General features: G+C 40.4%; 1 protein-coding gene across 4 annotated transcripts in view; it reads right to left on the reverse strand.

The window, feature by feature from the left end:
• GHR (growth hormone receptor) overlaps positions 1–18,689 on the reverse strand; it is a 151,737-nt gene that overhangs the window by 99,759 nt on the left and 33,289 nt on the right. The gene's annotated exons all lie outside the window — the stretch shown is intronic.

Genomic DNA, 18,689 nt, shown 5'->3' on the forward strand with positions numbered 1-18,689 from the left:
GAGAAGGCTCTGAAATGCTGTTAGTATTTACACTAAGACAATGAAACACATACACAAATGAATATATCAGTTTCTTTTGAGAGGAAAACATCTTAAGTAGTACAATTAAAAAGATAAAAAAATCTTTCACTGCAATCAATGAAACATAATTGTCTCTCCTTTTAATTAAAGGCCACTTGTCACCACCCCGATGTGACAAATAAATTGCAAAGGGCAAAACTTTTTCCCAGTTCAGTGTTCATCTATCTCCCAATGATAAGTGGCATTGAGTGTCATTGAAATGGTTTGACTGTTGCTTAAAGAAAAAGTAGGAAGAACAGAGGGCAAGATGAGTCTTCACTTTTAAAAGCAGCTTAATGCTGAAACATGCCGAAATTCCTTTATTTGGGAAGGTTTGGGTATCATGCTATTAACTGAGAGCACACTCTCCTGAAATAACAATTTAACTACATGAATTCCAGCAAGCAAACACAACTGCTGGTTATTTTAACATGAAAAGTAATTTTTTTATGTTTTTAAACAAGGATGACTCAGTCCTATACAGTAGTTTTACTCCTGTCCCCTCCCTGCTCTTGAAACAGTTTGTCCAACATTTCCATGATGAAATGTGCCTTGTTGCTCTCCCTCAACACTGCCCAGACATGAAATGAGCCCTTTTCACAGAGGTGCTTGTGTTCTCATCCTGCACCAGTGATTTCTACACTGGCTTATGCTTAGAAATTGCACTGCAGGATCGGGACCTAAGTTGTGTCCATCTTGAGAAAGCAACTAATATACAACATACATATCTGTACATCAGTTTGCTCACTGGCTGAGAAAGAAGATGTAGAGAAAGATGTTGTTTCTACTCTCTTTGTTTTAAATAGCTGGGGCATTCATACACAAAAGACAGTGAATGGGATTAAGTGTATTAAAAAGTTACTTGACTCAAGCTTACCACAGGCTTTCACAGCATTAAAGAGGCTGTCTTAAAGTTGTGCTTAAACATGAGCTTTCTTATTCCTTCTGGGGCCTCAGCCTTTAGGATCTACATTTGCAAAACCCTGTAGGAAACACTGAAGGCTATAAAATTTCATTAAAAGCAAGGCATTTCATTAAAAGAAAGGCATATTGCACCTCTTTAAAAAAAATGCTTTTTGGCGTTTTACTGCACCATGTGTAAGATCAAATCTCTAGCAAGGTGCTAAATGGACATGGAGGTAAATAGGGAGTAAAACAAACAGAATGAACCTTGTTACATGCATTCACCTCTTTTCAGCATCCAACCCCCTCCAAACATGACAGTATCAATAAATAAACAGGACTAATGAGAAGAGAGGCTACACCATCCCTCCCCCACCCCCCATGAGGCATTTACCACTACTGAATGTCACAATATTCAAGTGGACAGTGCCCTTTTCAAAAAACAACCCCTCTATTACAGTCAATTGGCTTTAGCAGAAGCTCATAGCTGTAATCTCTCAAAAAGGCGCCAGGCTTCCCTCAAGTAGTTGAACATAAAGGGCAACATTGTACACAAAAACACTCTTCCCTCCTGCCCAGTTTGCAACTTTTTATTTAAAAATAAATAGCATTAACTTTCTCCATGTGCTCTCTTTATTTAGCAGGTTAAAAGGTTCACAGGAATATACAGCACTCATTTAAGTAGCCCATGGTGAGCAGTAATTATATCTGAGCCATCATAGTGGAAATGGAATGCAAAGTGATTAATGCTGAGCAAGGAAAAATATTCCTCAATACAGAACAGCCCCATCTTCAAAGTCTCTGTAAACCAGTCCTTATAACCCAGCACTTCTGTCCTTCTCACCCCCTAAATGCATGAAAATAACAATTAAAAGATAAAATAATCCAGCATCTGGATTAAGATGAGCAAGCAGGCTACTCAATGGGAGCTCACCTTTCGATACACATGCAGTCATCGTCAACTTCAAAGGAAAAAAGAAGCTGGAATATCCAAGAGGAGACAGGTTTGGGAGAAGGGGGGCAATCTGTGCCCAAGGTGAGTGGATGAAGGTAAGCAGGTGACCCCTGGCAAGTCTTACCTGCTGCAGCTTCTCCCAGATACCACCCTGTCCCACTTGCCCAACAGTCAGAACACCCAGCTGAACATCACACCCATGTGCTACCTGCCCATCTCCATCTCTAGGTATGCACCTCATCCATTCTTTGTCTCTCGTAACGTGAATATTCCCATCCATGGTGCTAAAAATTCAATAACATATAAAATGTCAACTATGTATCCCACCAAGTGTTTTCACAGCAAGAGAGAACAATCACCCTCAGCACAGTTTGGAAACTGGGCTCATATTAAGTCTTCCAGGAATAAGCCCTCTGACAGAATAAACAAGAAAATGTGTAAAGGGATCAGCCAGAATTTTAAAGGCAAAACTATGTTGTGTGAGAGCAACAGCCCTGTGTACCCAAAAATCAACAACCAGATTCCAAGTATTTTGGAATATGAACTCGGTATTTCTTTTGTTATCAAAGTTTACAAACCTGAGTTGATGCCAAAGAGAAAGGGAACGTTCTCATTTTGCAACTGACCTCAGGGAGAGTGAAAGCTTTTATGAGGGCTCTCCCTGTAGCTGAAGACAAGCAGCCTGCCAGCTTAGGAGCTGTGTTTGCAAAGTTTTATAAGTAGCACCTAGGATCCAAAGGGAAGCTATACTGTCAGACACTTGACTTGGGCACTGCAGTTACCACCTTAGCCCATGAAGAAAGCAAAGCCAGGACATTTACACACCAAAAACCAAACAGGACTTTGAGCATTGGCTCTGACAAGGGACAGCAGCAGGGTACCAATGTCACGCTAATGTAGCATGGGATTTGTCCAAAATCCAGAGCAAATCCTGTCATGCCCACTCCTAACCAGGAAATAAAGATGGATGTTGTGTGTTTCACTCAAGCAATTTTCAGTCTGAAGCTTCACACATTTTTTTGGGCAGCATCTGAAGAAAAAGAAAGAGAAAAAGCAAACAGAAAAGACCAAACAAAAAACTGATTACATCTAGGGATTTCTCAGGATTTAATACACTATTCTCATTGCTGTATTACAAGATTAAATGTGTCATGTTGTACCACTAACCAATGTCACATAAAGAGTTACAGGGTAGGCAGCAGTTTTGCAAGGAGAAGAGGGAAAAAACCCAAACCAGTGGAAATCAAAGGGAAAAAAAGTTGATGAAAAAATACCACTGTCTCACAGGCACCTGGAATTCTGTAGCACATTAATGGGAGCAGCACCTGTTAGAGGGTGTCTCTCTTCCAATACTGCTGCCAAATGAAAGACTGTGCCAAAGAGGGCAATGAAGATAAAATGTTCAGAAAACCTATTAGCGGAGAAAGTTTTAGGGAGTGACAGTTTGTTTACAGAGGAGATGCAAGATTTGTGAGGGAGCAAGGAAAAGGGAGGTGAGCCCAAAGCCCTGCAGCCTGGAAACCACACTGTTGGTGGTGAAGAAGTTCTTTTCCAGCAACTTCCCAGCTAAAGCAAAACAAAATGACCCTGTAGCAGACCCTGTGGAGCTCACTCGGAGGTGCTGAGAGGCTCTGCTGACCCACCAACACGAGAGGCAACAGCTGCCTACACACACTGCACACTCTCCAAAGGACAGAGGTACATCCATTCAGTGCTCACCATGGCACCAGCAGCAGCGGCATTATGTCTGCCATAATCCTTGCCCAAGAGTATTATCCTGCACAATCAATACCTTGCATCAGCAAGTAATCATTTAGTAAAATTCTGTCTTTTTCAAGGCATTTTAATATCTCCATGAACATTGTAAAACTCTTCTCTATAAAAAAAAAACAAAACTGGCAGCAGTTAGCCTGGCAGCAAAAAACAGTTTAGCAACAAGTGACATAAAAAAAATTCAGTTGGCTTCATGCATGTTGATGTATAATTCTATAGTGAGACTGAAATTTTTATTTCTAGTGAATTTGTACCATTTTATGCAATAGAAAAAAAAATTTATTTGTATGAAAGCACTTGAAGTTATTTGAATCTATTTGAATTTATTTGAACTTTTGTTTAGCTGTTTTTTAACTCATTAAAATAAGCCTTCAGGCTGAAAATCTTTTATTTTAAATGTGTTTATCCAGTCCAGCATTTATGAGTTATACAATCATAGCTACTTCTGAGAGATCAAACTATTACTCTAATTCAAGCCAGAAGTAGGAACTAGTTGATTTCTTGAAAATGTTTGTTTTTACAGAAAAATTACTATTTATTTCATCTAGTCAGAGGCAAGCTTATAGTGAAAAGCTTATACCATCATTGCACAGAAGAGACTAATTATCTTCACTGTAAGTTAAAAATTCCAGGATTCCTGTACTGTCATATTTCATCAGGTTATATTCAAAATTCTTTTAAAACCTCAGATTTCAGAAAAATACTTTCCTACAGCTATTTTAGCAAGGTACAAAGAAGCAACTAATATTGGGAATCATTAGATTAGGAATACGGTCTACAAAAAACATACTAAAAGCACAAGTATTCACTGTGCGGCACAGCTGCAGGTGACTGTGTTTTGTTCAGCACCATAAATTATCCTGCTATTCCTGAATGCTGTCTGCCAGCTCTCCAGGGCAGGTATCTTCCTTCATATTTGTTAAGCATAGCAGTTGATGGCTGTGGCGCTCTATAGGTAATAAATTATTGTCACCCGAGGCAAGAGTCTTTGCTTCTGTTTATCACAGCAGACAGCACATTGCCAGCAAAATTCAGCAGGTACCACCGAAAAGCACGCACTAAACTGAAGTGGCTGACGTGTCCTTACACTTCTCATGGTCTGTTGAGTCTTTACAGAAGGCGAATTAATAATTTGGGTATCTAGTGGAGATACTTAATGCTACATCATATGAGTTCCTTTCAGCAACTTTAACGAACTTTGGAGACCACCCACACAGATGAGCTACCATTAGGTCACATTTCCCATGTGCTGGCTGGTACACAGGGCTGACAAAAAGCAGCTTTGTGCCTGGCCAAAACCAACCTTGTTGTGGACTGCTGCCAAAAGGACTTGACTAGCCCTTCCTGGTGACAAGGCAGGCCCCTGCCACAGGATCCCAATCTGGATACCCAATCCTGGTACCAGGCAGCTGTGGGACAAGTTGCATCAGCCCAGTAAAAACTGAGCTCCCAGCCAGGGGTGCAGCTCACACAGCCTGTGCTGCAGCCTCCATGGCAGAGAGATGACAGCCACCCCAATTAATCAATCTGGGCTTTAATTTGTGGCCATAGCCTTTGAATGTGTTTCACATTTGTATCTATTCTATGCAGCCTGTGTATCAACACACTCCCCACAAAGTTGAGTGACTCTTAATTTCAGTGACTGAAGATTTACATTCAGACTGAGGAACAACAGCTATTTTTGGAGGTAATAGGCTTCCTGTACTCCAGCATACTGCTAGAGTACTCAAGTTGTCAAGTGACTATCAAGACAGAACAGAATGTAAAGAAACAAAAGAAATGTCAGCTGGGAAACTCTTTTCTTCACTGGTGCAGTTTCTATTTACCACTCACCTCAGGTGAGTTATTGTTGCTCACTTGGTAGCCTATCTGAAGGGTCAGAACTACAAATCTGCTTCCCTGTACACATTTATGAATTTGTGCGTATAAAATCTGATATGCAAACACAGTGTTTTCCCTTGGTAAAACATGCTGCAGTATACAGAATACCTGCAGGGAAAAATCACTTACTTGCATGCTTCGAAAATAGCAACATGCTTGATGATTGATTTCCAGTTATGAAATGCAATAGCCTTATTCCTTCAAGACAAAATACTTACTGATAATAAGAGACAAAACAAGTTACTCTTTTAGAAAGGAAGAAGTTATTATGACCACAAATTCTTTCTCTCAATAATTTTCTACCTCACAGAATGACAGAATGGTTTGGGCTCCACGGAACCTTAAAGGTCATCTAGTTCCAACCGTGCTGCCATGGGCAGGGACACCTTTAACTAGACCATGTTTCTCAAAACCCTATCCAAACCAGTCTTGAATATTTTCAGAGAGGGGGCATCCACCACCTTTCTGAGCAACTTATTTCTGTGCCTCACCACTCTCACAGTAAAGAATTTCTCCCAAATATCTAATCTAAACCTAGTCTCTTTCATTTTAAAGACATTCTCCCTTGTCCTATCCCTGCCTGCTCTTGTAAAAATTCCCTCTCTGACTTTCTCGTAGAAGTCTTTTTTTTTCTTTTTTTCTTTTTTTTTTTTTTTTTTGCTAGCCTAGCTAAAAAAAAATAATCAAATGCATTTTCCTGTCTACAAAACACCCAGGAACGTGCCAGAAAGTAATTAGGAACGACAAGCATATAATGACATACAAGCTGCAAGTATTCAGTTTTTAGTCTGGAAAATAAAACACTTAACGGATATGGAATGCCTTTTGCTCCAGCTCTTTTATGCATAGCTGGCATGACTGATCTGAAAAATAAGAGAACATGTGCCAGTCTACTTTTCAGGCAGAGTTCAAACAACAGAGAAATTTAAACAGAGGAAAGAAAAATCAGACTAAATACCAGGTGACTGACTTTACTTTGCAGAGCAACAAGGAGTGTATCTGAGGGCCTGCGGTTAAGTCTCCACAAAGGGACTGGTTTTCACTTGAAGACTGCCAGATTCCTTTTTTTGCTAAAGAGCAAGTTTTTAGCCATTCTGAGACTGGTGAAGAAGTGCTTGTTTCCTGCACATAGATAATCATGTGGCAGAGATCAGAGTTAAAAAATAAGTTTATCTTAGAGGATACTACTAGTGTTGTTTTAGTTTTTTTGGATTTATGAAAATAACTTTCAAATAAGTTTTGACAGTCCAATGTGAATTTGCTGGAAGTATGCTGCATTTTGAGCAAATGCTTAGAGATCTAGTACAGTATGGAAATCTTCAAAATAAGCAGATTTGCTAGTGAGCAACAGGATGTACTGACACCTTGACTAGAAACTTTCCCTTAAATCTCAACAGAAGCAGAGCTCCTCTGGCTCAGCTTGCTGATGAACAATGGAGGAAAGTTTTATGATGGAAAAAAGTTGGTTTTTTTATTGTGCAACTTGGCAGCAATAGGTTATCAAAGATGTATCTGCCCAAATAATGCTGGCACTGTATTTCAACTACTTAGCAAAATAGCTGTGCAGCATATAATTGTCCTGTGCCTCATAGGACAGGCTTGCTGCCAACTGGGTCATACAATAATCAACAAACCAGACTCCAGAAAGGATGCTAGATTCCTCCCAGAAGCACCTACCATTGAAGCAATTAAATATACTTGGTGAGTACAGTGCTGGATTGTCACTTTTTAAAGAAATTGCTCAAAGGGGCCTGATCAGTGAATAACTTCATACTCAGCCATGAATCTTTAATTCATGTAAGCTTTTCAGCTCATGCTACTGCCAAAAAGAACAGCTGGAAGAAGAGGAATAGTCTGTTTGTAGGCTCCCTAGACTCTTGGGTTGGATACATTATCCATGAAACACAAGCAACACCTGGCTTATTACTAATTCCACAACTGCATAAAAACTAAGAGCACAATACATTCAAAACAATACCAAAACACTCAACCAAGTATTCCCCTCTTCCAAGAGGAAAAAAAAAGTAAGAGGTTTTGCTATGGTTTGGAAACCAGTGCCATGAGCAGAAGCTTCGAAGGCTCACATCTGGCTGAGATCTTTCTGAACTCATTGCAGAGCCTCCCATGCAGTCATGGACAGGCTTATGGCTCCATTCCTAGCCACAAGCTGCATATCGCTTCCAGGAGCTACTGCTTGGGAAATACAGACCAAATTTTTCACTCCAATCCCACGATCTGTGCTACAATCCCTCTTTTCACAGCTACACTGAAATCCCAAAGACAAGATGCTGTATGCATTCCCACAGCTAACAGGATAAGGTGAGAAACACCTCCCTCATAAACACAACTTCTACCTGCTTGTCCATCATTCAAACTGTAGAACAGTCCTCAGAGTATTAATAATGCCCTAAAACAACTGGACTGATAACTGGCTTTGAGCAATTCCAGAAAACTAATTCCCACCACAGTGGTTGCTGTTCTCTTTCATTCAGCTTGAGCATCTGGCAACAAGTGATTCCACTGAGTAATCTTGGCAAAACTTGGAGACATTGTTTCGAATTTCCTTCACAACCTCTCAATGCCCGGCTGTGTTAATAGCCGAAGAGAAGCTACTCTTGCGGGTCTTCCCCATGACAAATATTTCTAGTGGTCCGTGTGGCTCTTCTTGACCCTTTCAACATTTGCTTAAATTTATAACAATTCAATGACCATGCTCTACACAGTGATTTCCTGGTAATCCAGGGAAGAGCAGGCAGCACTTAACAACCATGAACACATCTTTTGAGCCAAACAATGTCAAGAAGTACTAACACTACATAAAATATACTTAAAATTTGTAATGCTATCTGCAGATAGCTCCCTAGGGTCTTATGTCATTTATCAGAAAGGAGTTGCAATGACAGTTTTGAAAGCATCATTCCTCACCCACCTCACACACCACGAGTCTGAAAAGAAAAAGTCAAAAGAATATGAGCATTTGTTTTTGCTTTTTCAAATGACAAAACAAATAATGAATGGCATTAGTTCTTTCCTGTAGTAATTGAAGTGCTCTGCCAAGACAAAGACATGAATGGTAAGAGCAGTAAGGATCAAAATTCAATGAAAAAAGCTAGAGCTGCCGATAAGAAACTATTTATAATGTAGAACACACAGAAAGGTCAATGCTGTTGAGGCAGAAGTACATACCCTCCATCCTTGATCTACACTGTTAGAATTATTTGATGTTTCAGTTCTTTCATGATCCCAGAAAACTTACACAAGGTAAAGTATCAATGCTTTTGTTTGTGCCCTTCATTGTGATTTTTCTAATGCCCAAATTCCTCCAGTACTGTTTGTGACTATAGCACCCATAAATGACAGCCAGTCACTTGTGTATGAACTGCACAAATGGAACAAAATGCAGATTGACATTCATCTTTCCCCAGAAAATGCCTCATTTCTGTCCAGTAATTGCCTTAATGAATACAGCTGTTTATTCAAACTTCCTCTTCTTCTCTATTAGCAAGTTTCTGCCTCCCCTGGTGCCACATTTCTACTGGCTTCTGCAGCTCTGCCCCACACTTAGGGATGGGCACTCAACACATGGGCTAGATCATCATCTGCTTCTCTGGTGTTAGGGGCCACAGATTGCTGAATTCATATACATCAGTCCAGACTCAGAAAGACTTCAACTTCTGCTCAGCAGAAGCAAAGGGAGAGGGGCAGGTGAGGAACACAGCATGGCAGCTGTGTTCACAGGTTGCTGGATGCTCAGCTGAAGCCACAGCTGTCATCTCTGGCTGAGCACATTCAGCACTTTTCCCAAGCTGGTTTCAGCCTTTGTCATCTGAAAGGCTCCACAAGCCACAGCCTGTAAACAAGTGCACTGCTTCTGACCAGGTATTTTAATAACATTTGTAAGAGTACCTATCTGTATTCTTAGGGTAGGGAGTTATCAGAGCATCTGGAAAATACCAATCTACTGGGATATGAAGCAACAACGAAAAGTCCCAAGGAGAGAGAGCTGTATGACCTGCAGGTCCTGAAGCCACAGCTGAGGCTGCTGCTCTGTAGTACTGCTCAGTCTTAATGAGAATGAATGTACTTCTCACGCTAATTTTCAAGATATTTGGTCAGAGCAGGTGCCCAAGATGTAGAAAGCAGGAAGGATAATTCTTCTTTTCCCCAGAAAGCCACAGTTCTGCTTCATATAAATGGGATTTTATATATGTACAGTTCGCATGAACAGTCACAGCCTCTTGTAAGACCAGGCTCCTTGGAAGGAACATTTATGAAGTTAAAAAAATGTAACAGACAAAAATGTAGCTAGTGAGAGATAGATCTTCTATTTCAGCCCTGTCAACATATGGTGCCAGTCCTTTTTTACTGACGGCTTACATTTTGTTTTCACACTCTAACATAAGTAAATAAAACACAAACTGCGATATAGACAAACAGCATGTGTACCAGCTGCTCACATATAAAATGAATAAGTGAATGACAACAGTTGTTTGATGCAAAGACACCATCTTCCCATTTCCTATATTTTTACATGCTGTTGCACTGACAGGCTGCTAAAAAATTCTGCAACCAGTATGCCATTTGGAAAGTACAGCAATGCAAACCACTGACAAAATCAGTCCTACTCTACCCAAAACATTTCTACTCCTAGCATAGCTCTATCCATGAAACACTATAATCTTTACAATAATAATAATTTTAAAAAATAAAAATCAGTATGAAAATATACTTCTTGGTGCATTTCAAATTACATTTGAATTTTTTAATCATTTTGAGGAAGTTGGGTTTTTTACTGTGTTTTAGTCCAGCCACCTCAAACTTCCTTAAACAAATCATTACTCTTGGTCTTAAACACGTTATTTTGATTACTGGCTGCCTGATGTTCAGCTATATGTTCACGTAAATGTCCACTTAAGACAGTGGAACCAAACACTTCTATAAAATGTCTATAACTTCAGTCTTTCCAACAACCATTAGCTCCCCAGGTTTTCATGTCGTGATCTTCCTACTTGCACATATTCCATTTTGTTTTAGAAATTATCCAGTATCTGTATGCAGTCCTTGGCTCTGGATCCTTCAACCTCTTCTTTTCTGCATGATTTAATAAACTGAAACACTGAACACATTCTAACACTGTGAAAAACTTCTTCCCTCTTCTAACTGAGGATCTCCTGTGGTTAACTAGGCTCCCAGTTTCCTTGGGTTTGAAATAACATTCAAACAATAGGCCAAAATTATTTTGAAAATCTGCAACTCCTACCTCAGCAAAGAAAACAGGAGCATGACTATAGAAGGTTCTGCATGAAGATGTCCATTATATAATTCAATGTCAATGTGAACAACTAGTCAGGAGGAGTCTCTCTTCCTAAACCCTATGTTCTTTCTTTTTGATGGATGGACTTTTTATTCACACTGGCTCCATAAAGCTCCCTTGGGCTCTTACGGAGAGATCTCTTCACCTTCATCCACAGTAGTAGAACGGGAGAGGAAAAGGCACATGCAATGATTTTCACAATATACCTGATTACCTCAATAAAGGTATTTTTTTTATATTTCAAAAAAAAGCAATAGACCAGGCCACAACAAACACATGGTTCCAACAGTAAACAAGGTTACTTTTTCCATCATGGCATTAAGTTCACTCATCTATGTCACAAGGTGCATCAAAGATAAAAGGGCCCAATGTATTTCTCCTGTATGCTGGATACCATTACACACCATAAGCCTGAAAAATCACAGAATCTTAGAAATATTAAGGGTTGGAAAGGACAGTAATGATCATCTAGTCCCAACCTCTGTCATGTGCAGGGACACCTCCCACTAGATCAAGCTGCTCAAGGCTTAATCCAGCCTGGCCCTGAACACTTCCAGGACTGGGACATTCACAGCTTCCCTGGGCAACCTGTTCCGCCACACTCATAGTAAAGAATTTATTCCTTGTATCTAACCCAAATTTCCCCTCTTTCATTTTATACCCATTACTCCTTGTCCTCTCACCCCCGTTCCTGACAGAGTCCCTCTCCAGCTTCCCTGTAGTCCCCCTTCAGATACTGGCAGGTTGCTATGAGGTCTCCACACAACCTTCTCATCTCCAGGCTGAACAGCCCCAACTTGCTCAGCCCATCTTTTTACGGGAGGTGCTCCAGTCCCGTTGTCAGCTTTGTGACTTCCTCTGGACTTGCTGCAGCAGTTCATGTCCCTCTTATGCTGGGGACACCAGGGCTGGACACAGTGCTCCAGGTGGGGTCTCACTAGACCAGAGCAGAGGAGCAGAATCCCCTCCCTTGGCCTGCTGGCCACTCTCCTTTGGATGCAGCCCAGGATTCCCCTGGCTTTCTGGGCTGTGAGCACTCACTGCTGGCTTGTGGTGTTTTTCATCAGCCATCACACCCAACTCCTTCCCCACAGGGCTGCTCTCCATCACTTCTCTGCCCAGCCTGTGCATCTGTCTGGGACTGCTCCAATGCAGGTGAAGGACCTTGCACTTGGCCTTGAACTCCATGAGGTTTGCTTGGTGCCACCTCTCAGCTCTGTCCAGGTCTCTGTGGATGGCATTCCTTCCCTCCAGCATTGTCTCAACCGCTCCACACAGCTCAGTGTCATCAGCAAACTTGTTGAGGGTGCCCTCAATCCTGTCACTGACAGAGGTGTGGAACAGTACTGGCCCCAGGACTGACCCCTGAGGTCCAGGACTGACCCTACTTGTCACAGGTCTTTATGTGGACAGTGAGCTGTTGACCACGACTCTGTGTGTGTGGCCATCCAGACAGTTTGTTATTCCCCAAGTGGTCAATCCATCAATCCATGTTGCTCTAATTTACAGACAAGGATGGCCTGTAGGACAATTTGAAACTGCATAACCCCACATAGACAACATCAGTTGCTCTGTCCCTGTCCACCAAAGCTGTAGCCCCATCACCAAAGGTCACCAAACTTGCCAGGCAAGACTTTCCCTTTGTATACAGCCATGCTGGCTTTACAATAATGGATAAAGCAAATATTCTTGTTCCTCTTATTTCAATGCAAGTTACGCAGGACCCTCACACCACTTAAAGAAGTGAATGCCATGCTTCCTTAATGTCAGCACCAGTACCTCTGTGGTCAGCTAAAGCCCTGAGAACCATCAAGCAGAATTCACTGTAGTTTTGTGTGTGCCTTGTGGTGGATGAAATTACATACAGCCGAAAAAAATCTGGACCTAGTACAACCAAAGAATTTAATTTTCTCAAAGCTACCCATTATTTCAAGGAAATTAGCTTTTCAAATGAAATACTTACCTATGAACCAGCAGTAGTGAGGCACAGGCTGCTTTACAACAGTGACTTCTTTTTCTGAAACGTTTTCTCAACAGATATGGCCATCCTAATTAAAGCACCTCAGAGCTGGAAGATACCAGAGCTCATCACACAGTTCCACAAAAATAGTCTTTCTCACAGGGAAGCAGAGGGCCGTTTCTCCCCACCTCAGGCTGCAGTCCCTCCGTGCTGTACACACTGTCCTGCAGCAGCAGAGCTGGCTGGTGTACAGCCAACCAGCAGTGACCATATCATGTAACAAGCACCTCTCCCGTGCAGTGTTTGTTAGCACCACCCAGCATGAGCAGACCCAGAGGCTCACTGACGCTCTCCAAAGGTCAGAAATCACAGCTGAAAAGTGTAAAGCACTGTCTCACACACTCTTTCTGATCCTACCACAGAAACATTGCAGCTGTAAGATAAGCTCATTCACACGTGCTGGACCAGTAGGCTGGGACTATTTGGAACTAGCATCAGCCGGAAACCTTTCAGTTGCGTGTGTTGCAGTTATATATGTGTGCCTCGATCAAAACCTGAAAACAGATTCTAAAAAAAGAGCAGTATTTCCCACTACGCCCTGAAAATCATTCGTTCAGGTGGCTCAACTCACCTAGTATATGCCCTAAACTAGCCAGGACTCAACCTGCAAGACCAAAGCTCCAGCATAAGCACAGCTCAACGGGCTTCAGCTATGTGTCCTATGAAATAGATGACCTGGTAGAGTCCTGACCAAGCTGTATTCTACTCTGTTTACTTAACATCTGACTTAGTCCTTAGAGCTACTCTGTGTCTGAGTGCAAACTGTCACAGTCATTATGAAAGCTATGGTTTTCTTAGAGGTTTCTTTTTAAGTAAAAGTTCCACAGTGCTCCCCTGACATACTGTAACAGGCTCAGCCATAAAATGCAATCAAAACCCAAAGATACAGCAGCTTTTAATTGCTCTTCTCTTAATCCTCATATCAGATCTTCCTTCCTCTTGGCAGAACAGGTAAAGTTTAGTCCCAAAGTAATTGCACACAACTAGTCGTCTTCAACCCATGCAAAGCAAGGGACAAGAACCACCATCTAGAAGGAATCCTGCTTTGTTTTCACTCACTTTTTATAGCAACACATAAAGCCATTAGCAATGCCACAAACCATCAAAACACCGAACAGTTCAAGCTCTTCTGTATGAAAACAGTAAACAAGGCATTGCTCAGAAAATTATAAAGCAGGCTCATAATATGACTCTTAAACAAACATAGTTTAATAAGCATTCAATAACAAATTCAAACAATATTTTCAGTCATACAATGAAGGAGGGCCCAATAGGTAGCACTAACATAACACACATACGAAAAAGGCAAAAAAGGAAAACATGGAATGCAGCAGAAATCAGACTGCTTGCTGAACATTTGAGAGCAGCTGGGAAACAGGCACATAAGGCAGAAACTGACTGCATCCTCATTTAACTGAGATAGCTGGAATAAAATGTGCTGGTTCTTTCAGTCTGTTTCTTCTGTCCTACAGACTGTACTTCATGGTCAGACTATCCCCAAACTCCAGCAGGACTAAGGGAGTTGTTTGGCTATAACAACAAGGTTGTAGAGATAGACTGTGTAAGGATTAAAACCCAAAACTCTTGCATACTGGTCAGGCACAAAGATATCTGTTCACAGACCTAACACAGGCAGAGTTTCTACCAACCAACAATGCATCCTAGAGATTTACTGCAATGTGGAGTTTTACTGATCCCATTTTGTCTCGAGGCAGCAAAAATTCAAATTCAATTTAAATGATTGAATGCTGTAACATGATAGTTGTTATTAATAACCTAACTCTTTCCAACTTTTCCTCAGAGTTGTTTTCTGTTAACTACTGACAAACTTGTTTTGTACAAAATTACTGTTGTGCATCCAAAAGAATATTTCATGATTGGACTGACCACTTACAAATGGAGCTTGAAGACCACAATGGATTTGTGACAGTATTTAAGCAGCTTTTGAAGTTTTAAATATTAATTATTTCCATCTCTGTTAATGTCCTACTCAAATGCAACTGATAATTCATACTTATATTTTCATATATCACCTTTGTTGTAGGATTACAAGCAATAAGCTTATTAAGTGATCAGAGGCAGCAATCTGCTGCCTTAATGAGCACAAAGCCAGCAAAGCATCTTTGCCTTGCACATTCTGAGTTCAGTTTCACACATTATGAACCCATCCCCAGTAGTCACCCTGCGCCTCACATAGAGGACAAGCAGGTCTAGCACTGTAATACACTAATGCTCTGAGTCTCACTAAATGTCTATAGAAAAGGAGCAACATAAATCATTCCAAACCAACAGAATGGGTGTTGTGTTTATTCTCTTAATGCAGAGAGATTAAAATTTTCTGCTACATTTACCAGAGTTTCATATCCTCTCACCAGCAATCACTGTGCAGAGTTCTTCGTCTCCACCACCTCTCCAGTGTTCTCCATGCAGCCCTGTACGACCCTCCTCCACAGGATGACAATCCCACACAGGGGATCCCCTTCCACAAAACCTAAGGGCTAGTTTGGACAAACAGCAGGACAAAAGACTATGCTGAAGACTGTGTCACTACAAACAGGAGTACCTTTGTAACTCTATAAAGCTGAACATAATTTAGTAGGTACAGGTGCTGGCATTGCAGTCAGTGGATCTCTTGGCAAGCCAAAAGACAAACATAAATGATTTAAATCAGCATGGTAAGTATGACTAGCATGGCAGATGGAGTTCTAAAACTCAGAAATGCTTGATTACCTATGTAGTCCTTCAGCTACTGAGTATATGGATAACAAAGTGGGGCAACATTACGTCTGAAAATTTACTCTGACTCAAGAGTCTGCACACAGGCATCCACCACCAATTGTGTTTTCCAGCACTTATTCCTTCAGTAAAAATAATTTTAATTGTCTTTTACACCCTCACAACATTGTACATCTGAAATGCCCAGCAAACAGCAAGGTACATTATATTGTTCAAGTGAGATATTAAATTCCACCCTGTTGCAAGCCACCGTGCTACTGTGAAGCATTTCTGAAGTTTATAATACCTTATTAATAATGAAGAAAAGAACTAATTCTAGTGATTAAGGTATTTTCAATAGAATACATGCTTTCTAAAGGTCAATAAAAGATGTGCTTAAATGTATTTTCAATTCATAACCTGCAGTACACGTGATATGGACAACATTCATCTCTGTCAGAAAACAGCCCTTACAGTTTTCTGGGAAAAATTGTTTCTCATACACTGAAAAACAGCTCTTTGGCAAGAGGATGCTTAAGAGAGGAGGCATCACCATCTCTCATGAACTAAAATGATGTGTAAACAAACACCCACCTCATATAAAGATTTAAACTGGGATTCATATACAGTAAAGAAAGATTTCCCTTGTGATAAACAATTTGAGCACAAAGTGTTCCTTCAAGTCCTGACATAAATCAGCTCCTGCCAAGCTAGTATCTCATTGCGTCAGCCTTTCGCCTTCGCCACAGCGAAGTAGCAGCCCTACTATCTCTCTCCCTGCTTTCCTCATACTCCCCTCTCCCCAGAATTACTACCTCAAGTCCAGTGGGCCAAGGAATTGTCTTTCCAACAGACAAATATTTGGTAAAAGGAAATGTCCTTTATTTAAAGGAAACCTGACACTCTTCCTAACCTATCATTGAAGGGCTGCCATGTGGACTGAGTAGACTCATTATTACACTGCTGGTAACCTTGCCTTTTCTTACCCCACCAGCTTTATCCCCCCTTCTTGTTAGTCCTATAATTCTTACTTATTTGTAATGCTTTTAAAATGTTTTGATGGGCATCTTAATATTGCGAGATCTTCAACTGAGCCGAATGCAAGCAAGTGCTGTCGTGTCTGATAGAGCACTTATTTTTTAATAAGACAAAAAAAAAATCAAAGTATCTCTGCCTACATTGCTTTCTCAACAAAAAATATTCACAGCTTCTATTTTATCTATGGAAATCTGGTGTTTCAAATAAGATACATGATGTTATATTTATTCAGTTCAATGCTCTTTTTAATAGCACAAGATAAATACCAGCTTTGATAAAAAACAATTTCTGCAGCAGAAGTTTAATTTAACAGGATCAAGGCCTAGCTCCAGTTTATATAAGCACTTACAGACAAGTACGTACATTCAGGCAAAAGAGACCCTGTGAGTGAAGGTTATACTCTGACAGGACTACTGTATACTCATACTTCCTCAGTCTCCAGTTCATGAAAAGGAAAGGTACCAACCTATAAACAGAAGATTTTTCTTCAGAGTTTTTGATCATTCCTCACTGGAAAAGGGCACAAGAAGTTATATACAGTATTACATGCTACTTCAGTTTGTAAAGATGTTTAGAACTGAGCTCTCTAAATTTCCCCAACACAGCCAGTGTGGCACAGACACCCATGCACTCTCTGGGAGCAGTGCTGTGTGCTGCACAGTGCTACAGGAATTAATATGTCTACAGAGCCCTCAACTTTTTATACTTGAATGGTGCTACACTGTGCTGTGCAAATACATCAAGACCAGGAGAGGAAACAGCCCATGGTAATGAAAACAATGATTGACCATACTCAGAGAATTTCAAAATATTTGGTGGGTGTCTATGACTTCTCTATACATTAGTGTAAGTTTCAGCAGTTATGTATTTGATAGAAGTACCACTACCACTTGCTGACAATGTTAGAAATTACTTCTGAGAAGGATGGAAAGCTGTCTTGTTTGTCAATCGTTTATAACTATTAGACCATGCTAATGTAGTGAATTAACACGGCAAGTAGCAATTCTAGTAATGCAGGACTGAGATGTGGTAGAGATGAAAGACACCACATTCCTTTTCAAACAGCTCAAGCTGCCTGACTAACTTTCAGTAACACATTTATCACTCAAAGCCACAAGACATCTCAATTGCAATGTACTTTAATCTCAATACTTTAAATAGCATATTTTAAATAAACACCAGCATTTAAATAAATTCTACCAAATCTCCTTAAGTTGATTCTATGCCCAACTACATTTTCATTGCTGATGTGAGCAACCAAGTCTATGCTATAGTTAAGTGTCTTTTGGATTTAAGCTAAAAAGATCTTTACTTGACAAATAACTTCAATTTTTAATATCAGTAAATACTTGCTTAAAGCATTAATAAAATGGGATCCAACTCAAGCAGTGGGCTACAGTTTTTTAATTGCTTCATTCTTATTTCTAACTTAATCACCACCAGAAAGTTAACCAGGTGGATCTTCTGCAGTTGCTACACAAAGAGAAAAGTGAAGCTGTGACTGAACACCATAAAGTTAATAATACACTATATTCTAAACAAAACCTACTGTACTGAAAAGATGAGTAACTAATTCACATCCTCTCACTTGCTCTCTAGCATTAGTCCCATGAGAGTTTGCAATAAGTTTTACTGAAGCCGTTACTATGATAAAGCACTAGTTACTGCTCTGCTATAACCCCTCTGCACACTTCTGCCCAGAACGTTTGCAGTATTTTTTTAAAACATTCTCTATTTTTTTTAATCCTATGCAATACGTACAACACGCCACACAACAAGAAACAAAATTATGGACGAATGGCATTTAAAAAAATAAAAAAGAGGGCGGAATTGCAGGGATTGTATAAACTGGAATAAACCATACAGAAGAAAAATTCTGATTAGGTCTATTACAGCAGGGAAGATTGTGACGCTGGCAGCAAAACGACGAGTCTTGCTCTGCTTTTTAAACCCAAGTCCACACAGAAAAGAAGGTTTCTCTGAAGAAAACTTTCTCCAGATCTTCGAGGCCAAGCTTCTCTTCCCCGTCA

The sequence above is a fragment of the Corvus kubaryi genome, unplaced genomic scaffold (genome assembly GCF_017639235.1).
Source record: "Corvus kubaryi isolate FWS band 111438036 unplaced genomic scaffold, C.kubaryi_AGA036_p1.0 37308, whole genome shotgun sequence".
NCBI classification, from domain to species: domain Eukaryota; kingdom Metazoa; phylum Chordata; class Aves; order Passeriformes; family Corvidae; genus Corvus; species Corvus kubaryi.